General features: G+C 46.6%; 1 protein-coding gene across 8 annotated transcripts in view; it reads right to left on the reverse strand.

Annotated features, from left to right (window-relative positions):
- The window catches only part of msi2b (musashi RNA-binding protein 2b), a 172,348-nt gene that overhangs the window by 98,481 nt on the left and 55,631 nt on the right, over positions 1 to 18,236 (reverse strand). The gene's annotated exons all lie outside the window — the stretch shown is intronic.

Raw genomic sequence — 18,236 nt, forward strand, 5'->3', positions numbered from 1 at the left:
GACAGAGCGTCTGAAGTGGGGCAGAGGGGAGAGGGAGCACAGGTGTTACTGAGTGGGTCTTTTACTGAGAAAGAATGACCCATGTCTGCAAATGCCCCCCCTGTCTGTCTTCGGAGCCGCCCGCTATGCCCCCGTGCCCTCTTTCTTCAGTGGCTACCACAGTGGCATAAAGACCTGCCATTTGCCCAGATGGTGGACAGCAGGGGTCCCCCTCCCCACCCCACACACTTACTATGTCAGTGAAGTACTGCCCCCCCCCCCCAAGTGTGTCTGAGATGCAGTTCGGGCCAATATGCCTAAGTGAAAAACTGACTTGAGTACAGAGATGGTCATCTGTGCTCCCTAAGAGAAACCTAAATACTACACATATTAAACAGGACTTGATGTGCAGTTTATTAGACGCCATTACTTTCTTCTCTATGAGCTATCGGTGATGCCAATATCCACCAATACAAGCAAAGGAAGCCGGAGTCGCGCTCCTCGAGTTCATTATGTCACACGAGGAGACAAGAGGGGTGACGCCCACGTTCAGGGCGACGGTCAGCGCAGCTCCGCAACTCGCCTGGCGCCGACGCCACAGTATGTGCGGCTCAAGTGCTCGGCGGCGCGTCTCGACGCCAAAATGTGACATTTTTAGAAGCCGTCAAATTGCAGCCTAAAAAGCGGTCTTGACTGGGGACCGAGCTGGAGCGTAGCTTCAGGGCTTTCAATCTGCCTGTAATGGGAAAGATGGAAGAAGATAAGATTCCAATTCAGCCGTTTCTGCACGGCCCAATGTGATCACACTGCAATCCGACAGGGCATTTGAGGAGTTGAGAGAATTCTTAAATAGACAAAATATCTTCAAGTACGGCTTGATACTCACACAAATCCCATCACTGCTCCTAATTGTTCAGCTCACTGAGAGTAAGGGATATAATCTGTCAGTATTACCCATTCTGTCCTCCGTCACAAATAATACGGCCTCATCCAGACATTGTGTCTGCATGAGAAATATTACACCAAACTAACCAAGAAGCAAACAGAGAGGACAATAAATTATCTGTGGGTTATATCATTTCTAACATATTTCTGTAGCCTAATATTGACACAATGTTGTCTACTTACATTTTGTTTGCTTTATTTCATACTAGCTGCTGCTTGGGCGGATTGGGGTTATCCAGTTTGAGATCCCACGCGTTCAGTATTAGCTCATCTGAGGGGGGGGGGGGTCTCCGCGGCCATGATGTATTCACAACAAACATTTTCTCATTATTGGTGTTTCTCGGAATCGTGCACACCTGTGGAGGAATAAAACCCAGACGCACACGAGGGGCAGACCCTACGGGACGATAGAGGGAACGCCTTTTAAAAACGACCACGCGTTTATTCGCCCGGCGGCCGCCGAGCGTCATCGCTGCGATCCCGCTGAGGCCGTTGACCAACAGGCTGTCGTGATACCCCGCCCCCCCGAAGGGAGGCGCGTGGGCAAACACATGACCAGGCTGGGAAATGCATAAAGATAAGTTCCAGTTACACCGCTCAGATAAAAGCGGCGCCTGGCATGACTTGAAGCCCGATCGGCGAATACAAAGCGCGCGAAGATATGAGACGGTTCAGATTTTTAATTAGCCACTCAAAGAGTAAGCAATTACGTATATAGTGTTTTTGTCTTTGTAGTAGAAAGTCTTTGCATTGGCACTTTGCCAGACGACCCCAACAGGGCATCATGGCTCCCAACGCCCCGCGCACGCGTGCACACTGTCTAAACCTCCATCAGCTGCTTTTAATTAATCCTCACAATTCATTTTGTTGACTTGCCGTGCGTCTTTAGAAACGAGCACCGGGAACAGGCCTCAAACGCAAAGAAAAGAGGAGAGAGAGAGGCGCAAAAAATAAAAAACGGTTCTTTTTAGCCAATCTGAATTCTCACATTCTTCTAACAAAAAAAGCTGAAACAATACACTGTTATCTGCAGGAATTGGGTGAAATTTCAGCTCTCTCTGTCTCTTTCATTAGGCCACATTCCACCTGCCACAACTGAAAACACGGCTGGCGAGGCGGCTTTGTGCGGCGGGGAGATAGTGCCGCTGGCTGCGGTGGGTGGCGGCGTCACCTTTGAACCTTTACCCATCACGTCTGGCGCGCAAACAGCCAGCAAGCCATTGTTTCATCACTCATTGTGGCATCCCTGCAGCGGTGGTCGGAGCGAGCTTATTATACCCCGCGGTTTACTGGGGCTCCGACGGTAAGGAAGGCGACCAGGAGAAAAGTTATCCAGTCGCCGAGATTTACAGGAGCCATTAGTGCAAAAAATCTGATGAGTTGTAAGAGGAGAGGATAAACAGCTATTTGTATGTAGTGGGAGCCTTTTGTTGACTGTCGGCATCAAAGCGTTTTCTCCCATGTCCTCTCAGCCCCTGTCAAATTGTCATCGAACCTCCCCGAAAATCAAAAGAAACCTTCCACACACTCGCTGTGACATCAACTCGCTTTGTCGCTCTTTCACAGCAACACAGACACAAATGAACAGTTCATCTTAAAAAGAGGAGAAAAAAAAAAAGAACTGGGGCTCCCCGAAGACACACTGCTGAACAAACGGAACTACCTCCTCAACGTAACCTCAACGTATGTGGGCGCTGCTGGTAAAAGCAGAGTAACATGCTAAAATACCTGCAAGGGAAAGATGACGGGAGAATGATTGTTAGACATGGTCTCAGTGACCCCATTACTGGGCTATTTAATCCCAGGTCCCTATAAAAGCGAGACCAGGATGTCCAGGCTGACTGGAAGCACTTACAGTACGGCATGCGGCTCACAGTCTCATTTTTCTCTAATGACTGCTCCACCAGTGGTTAAGTAACCACGAGGAGAGTTTGAAATGTGAGCTCAAAGAAGGAAACGCATGTTCCTCTAATCTCTTTCAGATAGCGGCGCAAAAAGCCTGCTCAGCGTTGCATTTGGCTGCTTTGTGTTTTGAGCGAAGGATCAGACTTGAACTTCTGACAGTGGAAATACGCCGCCTTTTGAAGTGAAGAGCGTTTTGAACAAAATAACATCAACAGGCTTAAACTTTATCTGCAAACAGATTCGTGTCTGAAAGGTTAGATGCCCTTAATTTGGTGAATTGCTGCCAACAGTGTGAACAGGCTGCTTTTACAACTTCTCCAACTTATTTTTAATAAAGCAGAGTGGAGCCGCTGGTAATCCACAGCGGGCTCAACCCGAAGGTGTAAAGTTATTACCAGGCCAAAGCAGATGTGTGAGACTCACTGGTGCAAAGTGCAGTCAGTCGTGCAAGATGAACTGTGGTGTAAAACCGTGGACATGTTGGGGTTTTTTGGCAAGTGGAGGTGCAAAGTGTACCTGTGGTTAAAGTGGAAGCTGACGCATTCTGTCAGTGGTAAGTTGTAACGTGGGCATTGTTTATATATAACTTATATATAAATCTAGTTCACAGAGACAGAGCCTAAAGATGAACATTTCTCCTCTGTCCTGCTCTTATCAGATTTAATCAAAACAATTACAGCATTAACTCTGCCTCACCACATAATACTGGATATTGCTTGTTGGAGCCACAGGCTTTTCTCTGCTTCAATTAAAAAAAACAGTGGTTTCATGAAATTTGTTAAAAAAAAAAAAAAAAAAAAAAAAGGAACTGCTTCAGGTGATACTGTTGGGAAGAATTACTGTTAAGAAACAACACACAGGGAGCTCCTGTACTCTTCTCCTCCCTCAGCTGTGGAGGATGAGGATCTGAGGGGGGACTATGTGGGGGAGATGTTTCATTGGGCTGGTCTGTGATACTTATACAAACTTTAAACATGGGCAGGTCATTGTTGTGGCTCATGTCCTTCAGCGTTAACCTTTTCTGATAAACACCAATCAGCAACAGCATTCAAGCCACTGACGGGTGAAGTGAATAACATTGATTATCTCGTTCACAATGGCACCTGTCAGGAGGTGGAATATATTAGGCAACAAGTGAACAGCCACTTCTTAAGGTTGATGGATTGGAAGTCCCCAAAAACGGCTCCGTGCAGGAACTGGGCGACTTTGACAAGGTCCCACTGTAACGATTGGACGACTGGGTCAGAGCATGAAGTTAGTGGGGTGATGCTGGTGTCCACTGGTCAGTAACTGGTCCTGGCTTCAAGACTGGTGAAGCAGTGGAAGAACATCATGCGTGTTTGTAACCGGGCAAAACACCGTTTTCCAAGCATCGGAGTATGTTGGAGTGTAGGAAACAAGCCCGCTGCTCTGGGAGACGTGCTTCCGAGGTCATCAAAATATCATACAGTAGCTTTAGGCAACTACACCCGACGTTTCAAGTGAAGATGGAGAGGAGACAACACACAGCGACTGTCTTCCCGCCCGGGCGATATCTGACAGGCTTCCTTTAGCAGCCTGCCTTTTCTCCTACACCCTCACACACCAGCGTATAAATATACAATGAAAACTGTTATGATCCCACACAGACGCAAACATCAATGCACGCACTCGCTCTGTCAGTCTGTTTCAGAAGTGAAATTATTCCATCTCTCAGGGGTCCTGTTAAGCTCTTACAAAGCCTCAGTGCGTACAGCAGGTAGATTGATTGTGACTTATTAACTGTGAGTGAGCCTAACAGAGTGCATTAAAACAAAAGGAAATGTGATATCCCCAACCATCAAGTGCTTGTTAGAGCTTTAATCAAAGCCCTTCCAAATCTGCATATGGAGTCCTGGTCATGAATCCCAAATGGTGTCTTTAAGAATGGAGGGGGAGCCACAACACAAAGCCTGGAAGGGACCCTGAAGATGCTTTAGGAAGATGCTGCTTGTGTAAAATAAAAAGAAATTGTTCACAATAATTACGTCTGGCTTTCATTGTCGTCGCCATCTAAATCATATCTCTCAAAGGACGGCGGCGCACAAGACGAAGCGCTCAATTTCTTAACTCCTTCCCCAAATGAGTCTAACAAGGATCATTATCACAAACAAAAATATCGCTCCCTAATTCACGCTGGAGCCACACAAAGCGCCACCTGACCTCATTTGATCTGGAGTACCCGCTGCTTTTGGCTATTTGCTGTTAAATAGCAGCTTCCCGGCCAGCAATGAGCGGTGGTTATTGATGGCGGCGCTTTTATTTCAGCCGCGCCAACGAACGAGCGAGACGTGTAAATCGCAGGCGCGGCGTTGCGGCTCAATCGGAGGTGTGTGGTCCGCGGGGGGGTGGCGGTGGGGCCGAAAGGCTGGAGTGACAGTAACCGGGGCAGGTCGCCTTTGGAACCATGGGGGACACAATCCGAGCCAAGGCTGTTTATTATGGTACAATTTTGAAAGATTATCAAGAATTCAGCTTTAATAATGTAATAAGCTAATTTTAAGCTATACAAGCACAATGCCCAGCTATTTATTTATCTTTTCCTGAGGAGGGAAGCATTATTTTTGGGTTTGCTTGATGCATTACCATCTTGAAAAGGCTACTGTGTCCTTAGGGATGATTTATCTTTTAGGTAGATGAGTGACGGCTGGCGCTTGGACTCTCCTTCTGCTGGGCTTCCTTCCAATTCCAACTCTATGTTGGTGTAAGCCCCCCCAGACCAAACTCACCTCACCCGATTCTGTGAGGGAGCACAAATCTGACAGACACATACTGTACAGCAGAACAGAGAAGGGGAAAAATAGCAGAAGCAAAGGAGCAAGTTGAATAATCCCATGAAGATACTCCTGCTGAAATAGAGCCCGCACTGTAAAACCTAAAGCGTGTTAAAGAGGAGGTCGACTATACTGAGGTCTAACTGAGAAAACAGAGAAATGGGGGGAAAAAATAACAAAACAGGCACCGCTATCCACAACAAAGTTAATCAGGCTTGCCTGAAAACAACTGCAGCTTCAGTGGATGTCTAATTGGATTAAACCAAAGCAGAGGATGTGTTTTGTGTGCTGTTGTTGTGATGGCTTGACCTCTAATGACAGCCCCTTTTTTAATTTCTTCATTTCCCCAATCAGACGAAGACTAATGAGTAGTGGCACATCTGACACGCAGCAGCCACAGTGTTTTCTAGAGAGTGACTTATAAGTTAAGGCCGAGGGAGAATTGGCCAAAGTCATTCGGAGGGAGGCGAAGCAGCTCCGGCAGCGGGAAAACTCACACAAATCACACAGTGTCTGGGCCGCCGCTCGCTCCTCTAGGGGACATTTAACCCACTCCTACGATGACCTTTCCAGGCAAGAAGTGCTGTCAGTCACTTCAGAGGTTTATGTGGCAACGTACCTGCCAGGACAGCTGATGACACATTTCAAACAGGACGTGCAAGCACCTTGGTGCTGTTGAGGAGAGAGTAGAAAGTCAGGGAGAACAGCTTCCAGCTCCCTAAGGCTGACACTAATCTCTTCCATAGCTCTGTAGAGGCTGTCCTCACTGGAACCCGGTACCTCGGTGCTGCAATTAACCCTTACACTTCTTTGATTTATTCACGACACTGTCAGTGATAAACATCTTTCGCACCGATTTCAAGCAGACGTGCAAAAGTGTGATAAGACCCAGTTGAAAGGTGAGATGCCGCCTTCCAATAAGTGGAGTTATGGTGCGCCATCAAGCCGCGCATCGAGTTTCTGACAAAGCCGGGGCAAGACGCACAAGGTCCCTACAGCATGCTGCGTGAAATTAACTGAGCAAATGGGCAGAGCCCGATCCATAGTCCTGTTATCGCAGGGTCATAACTGGCGCCGCCGCGATTTCTCTCTTCCAACTATTGTGTCTCTCATTTCACTGTTTTCACAAACACATTACTGTCAAACGGAGGGAGCTGATGCGACCTCGGTAGAAATGCCTCTGTATTTACTGGGAGGATGGCAGAGGATCAATTAAGAGTGTGTGTGTGTGTGTGTGTGTGTGTGTGTGTGTGTGTGTGTGTGTGTGTGTGTGTGTGTGTGTGTGTGTGTGTGTGTGTGTGTGTGTGTGTGTGTTTGTAGGTCAGCGTTTTTAAGCACTGCCTATCATCCGAGAGGCTGTGAGCCATCAATGACTAATGTGTCAGTCTGTCACAGTCAAGGACCTACCATATGGCGCCAGTGCCCCTGATTTAAACTAATAGGTGGGCTGGGAGGAGCAGCGAGTGCTAAGCCAAAGTGTCTGTAGTAGGCATGCATTTAAAACAGCTGTTAATGAAAGTAATGAAAATACCACTAATATATTATTGGTAAATAATTGAACTAAAGCATATTCCTTGGCAGCACTGCTTAAGAAAATGGGGTATTTGAGTCATTTGTTGAATGACCACCAGCGCTGATGATGCATGGATGATGATTTTACTGACTGATCAAATGTCTTAAAGGTAATTAACTGCTTGTTGATGAATCATTAAGATAGCCGGTGTGCGCTGAAAACGCGTTGTGCCAGTTGGAGCGGGCTCAGGCACTTGAGGGCGGCCCGGAGGCAAAGCAGAGCTGTGACCACCTCCAATTACCAGCCAGCAGCGCGGCGTCCGGCACATGACACATCAGGGGGAGCCTCCCTGGTTCCAGACCCTCCCGCTGGTCCCGTGTCAGCCCCTCACCCCGTCTCAATTAAAACAAAGACCATTCGTGTACTGTAATATTTTCCCATCCGCTGACTTTATCCCCTGTTCCAGAGAGTAAGTGAAATGCCGGTGAGGCATCTTCTCCAGCAGCTGATGTGACCTAACCTTGCCACCACATGGCGACTACTGTGCCAACCCTGGTAGCGTTCCTGCTGATGAGACGCCGGCCATGACAGTCCATCAGCGTCGCTCCCTGGTAGGAGGCACTCTGGTGGCCCTTTGGGTTTTTTTCCCCACTTAAACACAGTCTTTGAAAGTGCCTTTGAGGACGTTTATGAAAAAAAAAAAAGTGTCATGATTTGTCACAGGTCAAGCTGGTTAGAGTGGAAATGGAGCTGATCACTGCTGCGTCAAAACACAAAACCGGCATCTGCACAACAGGTCGCGCGGGGTCGAGCTCAGAGCCGGGCAACGTCACTGCTATTTTAGCAAGCTCCAGCAGCACAAAGAGAAGAACCTTTACCGTAAATGGTTCTAAATGACAGTAACCCACCGTACGTTTGCCGAGCCACCGCCGTGACATTGTTCACTGACCATACAGGACCAAGGTCTGCAGAGGCAAAATGGCTCCTTTTTTTGAAAAATCCCCAGATGGCAGCGGTAATTCAGCGAGTTTGTCATTTGGGTTTATATGAACCTGGTTCTCACAGTGATTAATCACTGTGCACCATGTGGCTGCTTCACACTTTTTAAAAAGGTCAGCAGTTGCAGTGGAAGCCGCGTCCATCCCATTCACCAGGACGAGGCACCTCGGCCAACACAGGCTGCATCTCCTGGAGCCGTTTCCCTGACAGAGTCTTGGCCCCATTTGAACCTCGCAGAAGCAAATGTGTCAGCCATGCAAAATGGAGAACAGATGTGGTGTATGAGCATAGTAATATAGTCTTAGGCTGCCTCTGCTGCACCTGATAATATGGAGCCAATAGGGGCATTTGTCAAATGCGATCAGGTGTGATGGAGGGAAGAGATAGGAAAAGGGGGGGCTGAACAGCTTGAGCCCTCCCAAACTCTCTTCAGAGCATCAGCTGTGTGCGGGAAAAAGACCAAAACATGGGCCTGCAGTACCCAGAATGCTTTGCTCTCTCCTTATCACAAAAGGACAAAATTTCAAAATCACAACATCGCATTTTCATGCGGATAATTTACTGTGCGCACGTAAATGTTAGACTCAGACGCCTCAAACGCACAAATTTTCCAAAATGCCATAAGGTTAGATTTTAATCAAAGATAAGAGTCACTCAGCTCTTCATTTCAGGGTGAACTATGGAGCCATCTCCTTTCTCTGCTCTTTTCCGAGCCTATAAAAAGGTCCACAAGGTCAGAATAAAGGCCAGGCCGGTCCCCTGAGTAGGGCACTTGAATGGAAAGTCTGAATCTGATTTACAGTTTGGCCACATGTGGGAGCTGCCAATGACTGGGCAGCAGGCCAGACAGTGGGAGTGTGGGAGAGTGTGTCAGCCAGGCGGCAGGTAGGAAGAAGTATTGGCCTCATCTCTGGGTTGTGAAAAAAGAAAAGAGATAGACTTTTGTACAGTGTAAAGCCACTCAAATTAATAACACACAAAACTAATTATGCTAAACTGTAGAATGTTGATCTGTGAGCGACGTTAAATCTCTCCTCACAGAAATGGAAGATCGCATCTCGCTCGCATGTGTTTCCCTCTCAAAGCAGATGGTGACGTGACAGTTAAGTTAAATGCTCCCCAATTACAGGAGGAGCATCGCTGGTGAAATACAGCGAATCCTTCTCTCCTCGCGGAGCATTAAGGCGACACAGCGACATGACTCCGCTACATGTGACGCGTCGCCATTTGCCTATCTGTTGCACCAAGAGACGGAGCTCGCTCTGAACCGTCGCCATTAAGAAGGAGCGAAGCGGTCACGCTGAGGAGTTGCTCCAAATCCTTCTGGTTGACTGTTTTAGTGGGAGTTACGTCTCACAAATAAAGCAGCAGCTGAGTGCATGTTCACGTTCATCTCCCCAACACACAACCATAGTATGATGGCACTAGAGAGCAGAGCGGCACAACAGGTTGCGTGGGCGAAGGCAACGTGGTCAGCGCCAGCTCCGTCGCCAACATCTGGACTTGATATGAGGGCCAGCTGTTTACTTTCAAAATAAAACAGCATGATATGCTGTAAATGAGCGATAAAGAAATCAGACGGAAGCGCCTTGTTGGCCTCGCCATCGCGTCCGCGGCAGCTGGCTAACCTTTTCAGTCTGCAGTAATACCAGCAGCAGCCTGGGCCTTCGTTGATACGGGCAAGGGTTCGGCCTTTTATTTCTATGGAGACTCCACTTGCAGGATAAACGAGGTTACAGCAAGTAGAAGAGTCGTAAGCAAATGGTCAAAACGTCTAGAATCCAAGAAGAAAACCTGCCTGACGTGCCTTTTTTTGCTGAAAGCAACTTTTCACACACAAACATCCTCTCATTCAGCAGGGTGAGCCGGCAGCTGGCAGATGATTTAATGTCATCAACCAGTCACTTGAGCATGATGCCGCCTGTCCATTCTGTGTTCACCTCCTATCACGTTCAAATCGGATTCTAATCAAATCAGATTCAAAGCCGTCTCACGTGTGATTCCGGGTCTGTCCCCAGCCCGGTACCGGCGACTAATACCGATACCGCCCCACAGGATTAACCACAGAGAACCTTGCAAGTGTTAAGAGGCACTAATTCAGTAAATTAATTTAATGAAATGCACTTTCTGCCGGGAAGACATTCACACTAGTTTGTATGAGGGAACATTAACATGCTCTTGTCTGCCACAAACACATGGAAGGAGGAGGAATAAGCTGGGATTTACTCCGAAAGAGAGAGAGCGACAGGGATGAAAATCTGCGCAGAAAGGTGAAGGTTTTCATTGAAATGTATGTAGTACCAACGCACCCATCGTCAATCTAGAATATTTTACGTTAGTGGGTAATTTCTCTTTAAAATGGACGACCGCTCCTGGGTGACTTCAGCTGCAGAGACTGATGCTGGGCTGGCAGTGGGCTTATCAAAAACAAGTCGAGGCAACCCTCCAGGAGGCGAGACGGAGAGAGGGATAAAATCCATGCTTCTGCTCAACTAACCATCAAACCTAATTACCTGTGGATAGGACTTATGCGCCACATGTTGGGTTCAAAGTTTCCTGATCAGGAAGTGGCTTGGGAGGGAGCTGTGTGCGTGTGTGTGTGTGTGTGTGTGTGTGTGTGTGTGTGTGTGAGCCTGGTCAATGTGTCCGTGACCAAAAGATTAGGCCGAGAGACAAGACTGGGTGCAAGATCTTGGCTCGGTGCCATTAGTTCAATCAAGCAGACTTATTTAGCTTTTAGGCAATTCGACCAGAACCCTGAGATACCACTTCAGAAAATAAGCTAAAGATTATTCATGGCATGGCGGCTGAGATAGGGATCTGTTGTCACTCTGTAGCATCGCACGCGCGTCCCCTCGCTGGCGGCATTATTCTTCCTCCAAGGCTTTAAGGAAGGCACACAAACAGGAGGCGCAGAAATCACAGTAAATCAAACACAGAGGTCAGCGGAGCAGCGGAGAACATAATGACTGTCATGCAGACACACAGACGGTCCAGCGGTGCTAAGAGCATTTATGGAAATGCATTACCTTATAAATTAGCCCAGACGTAAAACACAATTACAAGATGCATCACTCTAAACCCAACCGTAACCTCGCAAAGTAAGTGCAGCCTGTTTTAACGGCTGAAGTAATTATTGTAGCCCTCCATAAACAACAAGGGCTGTTGACATTACGGTAAATGGATCTTTACATGAGTCCTTGGCATGATTTTTATGTTGTGTGACTGTTTCCAGCTTAATATTCTAAGTGATACATGTTCATAGTTTTGCCTTTGTTTTTCTCTGATCATGAAAAAGTGGCTACAGAAATAAACAAGGCGGGTTTTGACTCTTATTTAATTACTGCTCATACACTATTTAATTATTTAGCCACATGATAAAGTCACATCTGAACTTTATTTCTATAAACTGAATCAGACTTTTTTCTCTTACTGACTTATGATATTATTATTCTATTTTCCTTGACTTCTTGGTTGCATTGCAGTTTTAATTACCTGCATGTCTTCGGTTTATTGTAGCCTTTGAATAAAGACTTTAACAGTTCCATTACATGAAAACACATGCAAATAAGAGGATGAAGTGGATTTAGTTTAACGCCAAGCAGCAATGCCAGGCACACACTCAGTGGTCAATTAACAATTGAGTAATCATGGTTTCAAATGTATATTAACCGTGTATGGACTTTTATGCCTCCCTGGCTGTGAAACACAGATCAGGCTGTAACTTCTCCACTAAAACTAACATTTTCTAATTATGTAACGAAGCCGGCAATTAAATTTGGAGCACGGCGCAGCCTAGGTGTACCTAAGTGTGTGGTCATCAAAGTTTCCAGAACGAGCCAGCGAAACATAACAATAGAGAGAATAGAGCCCAGTTAACGGCGGTTCTGATAAAGAACTCTAGAAAAGATAAGACGCTTGAGCAGGTTGGAGACTAAAGCACAACCTCTGCGCCCACACGTTCTGCTGAAGCCACACTTTCATAATAATTACCCCGTTTTGTTTGGCCTACTTACTCTGCACCAGCAAAATATTAGCGAACGTAATGAGTCTGTCACTAACAATGTTGAATTTTACAGTTGTACTGAATTTAAGTGAACGCTTCGGAACGTGTGCATTTAATAGTGTGTAACTTAAGGCCTGTGATCTATGTACAAGCCTTAGAGGCGCCATCAGCCCGTCACATCAAACCACAGCGTAAACCCATGTGGGGTGATTTGGAGCACTCGTGCGACTTGGAGCTGGTGGCGCTGCAGTAGATGAAGCTGAAGAAGCGCAGGCGATGGGCTACTTGAAGCCTTCAGCCCTCGCGAACGCTGGCTCCACATCCCCGCGTTGTGGGACGACAGTCAATTACGGCGAGCACTCGTGGCAAATTGTGCGTTCTTGGCTTTCTGCTATTGTGCTGGTTTTGTGCACGCACCACATTTATCCTAACTGCAAATCGACAGCAGAACAGCTCTTGTTTTCCACCCGACACGTACTGTATATGAAATCACGCTGAAGGATCCACTGCTGGAGACGAGCGCATCTCCTGGCGCCTCAGACTGTTTTTCTACCCTGTTTACTTTAAAACGCTTCCAGCGTGACACCGAGTGTCACCACTTCACTCTTGAGGCCTCCACCTTCACCCGTGTGGATGTACAGTACGCTAAGTACTGTGCAGTGTCATCCTCCCAGCCGCACTCCGGCACCTGCCTGTTTTGCAGGGGAGGCCCAGTCGCAGTTCGCACCTTCCCGGGTCTCGAGCCGCCTGTTAAGACCAAAAGTCTGAAGGGGACGAAAGCGGTTATTTGGGATGAAAAGCGTCCACTTTAACGGCCTATCAGAGGAGAGCTGAAATTTGACACGGTCATTTTGTTTCTCATTTGCCCGTGACATGCAGACACACAGGGTCTGTCACTCACAGGCAGCGGCTCCGTCGACCTCGTCTTCGCTACTCGTGCTCCAGCCAAAGCGGGAATCCGTCTACCCACCTGTTATTCAGACACAATTGAAGTCGAAATGCATCCCTATGTAACATATATATGAGCGAAGGGGGTTAAATCCTGTACGGTTGAATAGTTATTAATGAAATTCTAGAGCCTTTATTTCATTTTCCTAAAAAACAAAAACACAGAAACCATAAAAATATCAGATTTATCCACCTAGAATAAAACCTTCCTCGAAGCTCAGATGTATTATCCCACAGAGTCCTAGATTGCAGTTTGCAAGGCTGAGGTGGAGGCGTAGAGGTGGAGGCGTCCACCTTCACACCAGTCTGATGGTGAGACTGCTGCAAATTACTCATGACACTTCCTCAGATGACATTTTTCGAGCGCTTCCCAGTTGAATGGCATCTCCTCCCCCCCCGCAACTACCATCCACACACCACCGCCTCACCCCAACACACACATTAATTCCCCCCTCTATTCGTGTCACAATAGCGCGGCAGAGATTGCTGCCTCCTGCGCTCACCTGATCGACCCCTTTGAGCAGGTGCTGGATCTGATCCAATCACAGTCAATCTTCTTTAAACATTTCATTCTTTAAGCAGAACAGGGGCTCAAAATTCCATCATTCAATGACCCGATCAGTCGCCGATAACACAATCAAGCCAATCCCGGCTTATCCTGGGGGAGCCATTTCAGGAGGGACAGCTGGGAGATGAGACTAGAGACCTACAGAAAGGTGTCAATCTCCCCTGATCCACAGCTCCCTTTGTGAGCCGCCTATACCGCTCAGCATCGAGCTCCTCACGGGGGCCGTGTGAAACCGCAGTTATTTCCGAGGCTCAGCCATATTCAAAGTTGTATTATATTTTCTTAAGGGGTGTAATCCTTGCATTAACACGTGCATTCGCTCTCGTACCAAGACGCACATGCACACACGGAAACTGATGCGAATACTATGGCTCAATTCTTCAGCGGCCATTTAAAAGCCACTCTATTGGAAATGTTGCCGGGCCACTGGGCAAATAAAGGTCAAGGGGGATATGAAATAGTTTGTCTAACTGGCCCTTTCCCCCTGCGTGTCCCCGCCGCAGCGTGGCCGTATCCACATTCATAGCCAATTCATTTATATTGCTCTGCCCTTCTCACTGCAAGCCTCAGTCACTAACTACAAGTGACTGCAATGAGATTGAAGCCCCCGGCTAAATCTCCACCGCTAGGCACATGCTCCATCATCGCTGCTCTGATCACTCTATATAATCACTGGAACCAGACTATATCCTCAGCTGATTGGGTGAGTCTCAGCAGAGAGGAAACAATCACAGAATGTCACTGGATGATGGACACAAAGACGACGGAGTAGTAGTGGTCACTGCGAGCCGCCATGTAAATGGCATGCAAATGTGCACCTGCACTAGCTGAAGGACTGTGGCCTTTTGATTAGGCTCCTTTTGCTCATCTAAAGAGTATTTTTTTTTCCTGCATTAATCATTCATTCATGTTTGCTATTTTGGGCCGGTGAACATGTTGCTATTCTCTGCTTCGGTTTTCCACACCTTCCATCAGTCCAGCTCAAAGGCGCCTGTAATGTGCACCTTTACATCATCCGAGGCCCGTGCGCTGTATGTGCCGTTGTAAAAGCGTAATTGCATTGTCACCCTAGGTATAATTTTAATTTTGCAAAAAAGCAAACCCCCACCGATAACAAAGGGACGATTAGATCAATGTCACATCAACGGTTATGGGCAATTTATTATTGAATTAGATGCACTTTGTGAAGGATGATAATATAAAGGTTTGATAGGAGACAATAAAACTTAATGACAAAATAATGAAAATCTGTGCAACATTTCTGAAATACTAAAAGGAAGAGTTTTAATTTGAAACAAATAAAACTGTTTCTATAACAACGCTTGTTATTGATTTTGTCAATATTCACCAGTCCTGCGCTTTAATGGAATGCCTGAAATTTCTTACGGGCCTTAGCACTCGGGCAGGTATGCACAATAGATTCATAGTCTTTGCAAATCGTCACACACAGTTATTTTTCTGCCATTTACAGAATCTAAGGGCGTGCAAAATGTCAGCCGTGGTATTAGATTACCAGAGCCCCAGAACAAATTTCATGCAATAGGCCAAGGAATCTTTCTCTGGTGCTTTTATAATTTCAGTTCCTCCCCTCATCTGCTTCTTCTCAGTGCAAGAATGAGAGAGGTATGCAGATGCTTCCCTGGCCTGAGGTGACACACAACAACATGCAGCTGCCTCAGCTGCGAGGGGACAATGGTCTCTTTCCATTCATCATGTCTTGCAATAGGTGTCATCACTCATACAGCTGCAACCCTCAAATGACTCCTTAACTATAAGACCATTTTCTCATCTTACAGTAGGTCTTGGGACATAGTGACCTTAGTGTGTCTACCTTTATCCCTCCTGAGCGCATTGGCAGTGAACTGGTTAAGCTGCTCCTCCTCCTCTCGCTCAGCTCCACCTCCAGAATCTGGCTCTAGACCAGTGGAGCATGAGAACCAGGACAGCCTGGACATAAAGGGGTGATTGTGGCAGCTCAGTGACACGGAAGCAAGTACCTCTGACAAAACTAAAAGTCAGCTTCAGGTCTGCAAAGCCGAGCCGGTGGACAGGAGTGCAAAAAGTGAGCCGGTGAGCAGGAGTTGTTTCAGCTTAGGCCAAATACTGTAAGGCCACTATGAGATGCACTCAAAGCCGATTACAATAAACCAATGAGGAAGCATTAGCTACCCCAGCTAATTATGCCTTTAACTGTGGGGAGAGCTGCCTTCATGCCCAGACAGGGCTCCGCTGTTACACCACGGTCAAATTTAAAAAGTGTCATCACACCAACTCCCGTCTTTAATCAGTTCCCTGTCTCAGCGGAAGGTGTTTCGTTGCTGTCAAACAGAAGGTATTTATGTCAACATACATGAAATATTGAATGAGCTGTAAATGCTTAGATGAACCCACATCCTTCTAACGGTTTCATTTGCTCTATTTAAATCTAGTGCACACACAAGCCACTGCTGCTGTGAGCTGCTTCTGACCTTTGACCTTTAAAGGGTACAAAGTCTCTAAATATTTTTCTGCTCTATCATCCATACCAAGAAGAAGATAAAAGTGTATAAAGAATATACAAAAGTGAATGGCTGTGCAATAATAATATTAATGACATATTAATATTAAGGGTAAAATTGTCTTTTCACACAATTTATAAGTCTGCACAATACTTCGCAATATCAAAAACATTATCCTGGTTAATTTGACTTTTTCAAAACAGAAATAGCAGCAGCCTCCAGTTAAGAGTCCTTGAATATAAAGAGAGGCCAGGCAGCACTGATAAGATTGTCTCATCTTTGGTGCAGTGTGCTGCCTGAGGAATAAAAAAAAAAAAGGAAGGCAGGATGTGGCTACTATTAGGAAGGTAATGGGATCCATCCGAGGTGTATTAGAATCAGTCAAACACAGCCACACTTCAGTTCCATTCAACCGACTGTCACAATCACTTCAAATGCACACATTAAGTGTGTACTGTAGGTGACAAAAAAAAGTGGCTGCGACTGTGCAGCAGCGCCTCTGAAGTTGTGCCAAGCTCGGGCATGTGCTCTTTCCTAATGGTGACGGCTGGGATAGTGGCAGTGAGACTGATGTGCATGAGAGCTGTCAGCTCCTCACCATAACAAATGCCACCTCTCCCCCTGACAGCAGAGGGAAGGTGGGGGGTACTGATGTGGGAGAGAGGGGGGGTGCGGAGGTTACAGCAGAACCTGTGACCCAGTTGTGGCCACACCAGCTGTTTCCCCTCCACCGCATCTCTGTAGACCGCATCCTGCTAATTGGCCTACGCTGCCTGGCACACGGGCACACAAATGCACTATTTGCTTAATAATATCAGGGAAATGACTTGGTCCCAGTGAGGAGGAACATTCGCCGGTGCCTTAAGCTGTAGTTGCGTCATGATTGATAAGTGCTTCAAAACATACTTGCCAGAAATATAAATGACTAGCTGCCCTGCCACCACGCTGGCTAATGTCCCCCTTGACATGCACATAGGTCGAGAGAGACAGGAACACAAGCTGATGACTGACACACATACTGCCAACAGATTCTATGGAGGGGAAAGTGAATTAATTAGTTTTCCATTCTGTGGATAAGTCCTAAGAGCAGTGTGTATGTGGCGATAATGCTAGGTTGCACCGACAGGCAGGTCATTTAATAAATCCTGGAATGTGTAAGACAGAAGGAAGGGACACACAGAAAGGCACTTCTTCTGGTCTCTGTCTTGTCTGCCATAGGTCACAATATCCACTCTGATTTGCTTCTTCTGCCAAAGACACTCATACCTGCACGCGCGCGCACCCACCGACCCGCTAATCACGCACCCACATAAATGCACTTAATCGCCGGCACACTCACGCATGGCGAGAGCAGTACTGCAGACACATTCAAGCATGCACAAGTAGGCTATAAAAGCACACACAGAAACATGCACAAGATCTTGCTCAATCAGTCTGATTTGTTTGTTTCCTCCTAAGCATTTGAGGATTCCTCAAGGGGGGAAAAAACTTTGTATAATCAAGTCAATTATGTCATTCAATCAAGTTGAAAATCATTTCGAGTCCTTTCTCAGATCCATTGATTGCAAAGTCGTGCTGAATATTTGCTCGCTGCGTTCTATTGTGCAAATAAGGCATCTTTATTTGAAACGACAGGCCATGTTGAGGTCTTCAATGCCATTTCCAAGGGAAAAGAGCAAAACAAAGTCCTTCACCTTGTGGACTTAGAGTAAAAAGAAGCTGCAGAACACTGGGCTTTATTTGGGAGAATTAGCTGCATCTTGTCTCTGAATGAAATGTTTCTATTAATCTGTAACAGCTCCTTTGTCTCCTTTAGGACACGGTGCATTATGCGACCATGAAAAATCCATCCTCAGTGAAATTGTTTAAACTCAAGGTCAAGTGCTGATGTTACAGGGACTGTATCAGCCCAAGGTGACCTTGACTGATGCAGAATATGACATGAGGGAAATGGATCTGCGCTCGGTGTGAGGAAATTATCTGTGAAATGCTGCCACTGTATCAAAGCCGGTTTGTGTGTGTGTGTGTGTGTGTGTGTGTGTGTGTGTGTGTGTGTGTGTGTGTGTGTGTGTGTGTGTGTGTG

The sequence above is a fragment of the Betta splendens genome, chromosome 14 (genome assembly GCF_900634795.4).
Source record: "Betta splendens chromosome 14, fBetSpl5.4, whole genome shotgun sequence".
Classification (NCBI taxonomy): Eukaryota; Metazoa; Chordata; class Actinopteri; order Anabantiformes; family Osphronemidae; genus Betta; species Betta splendens.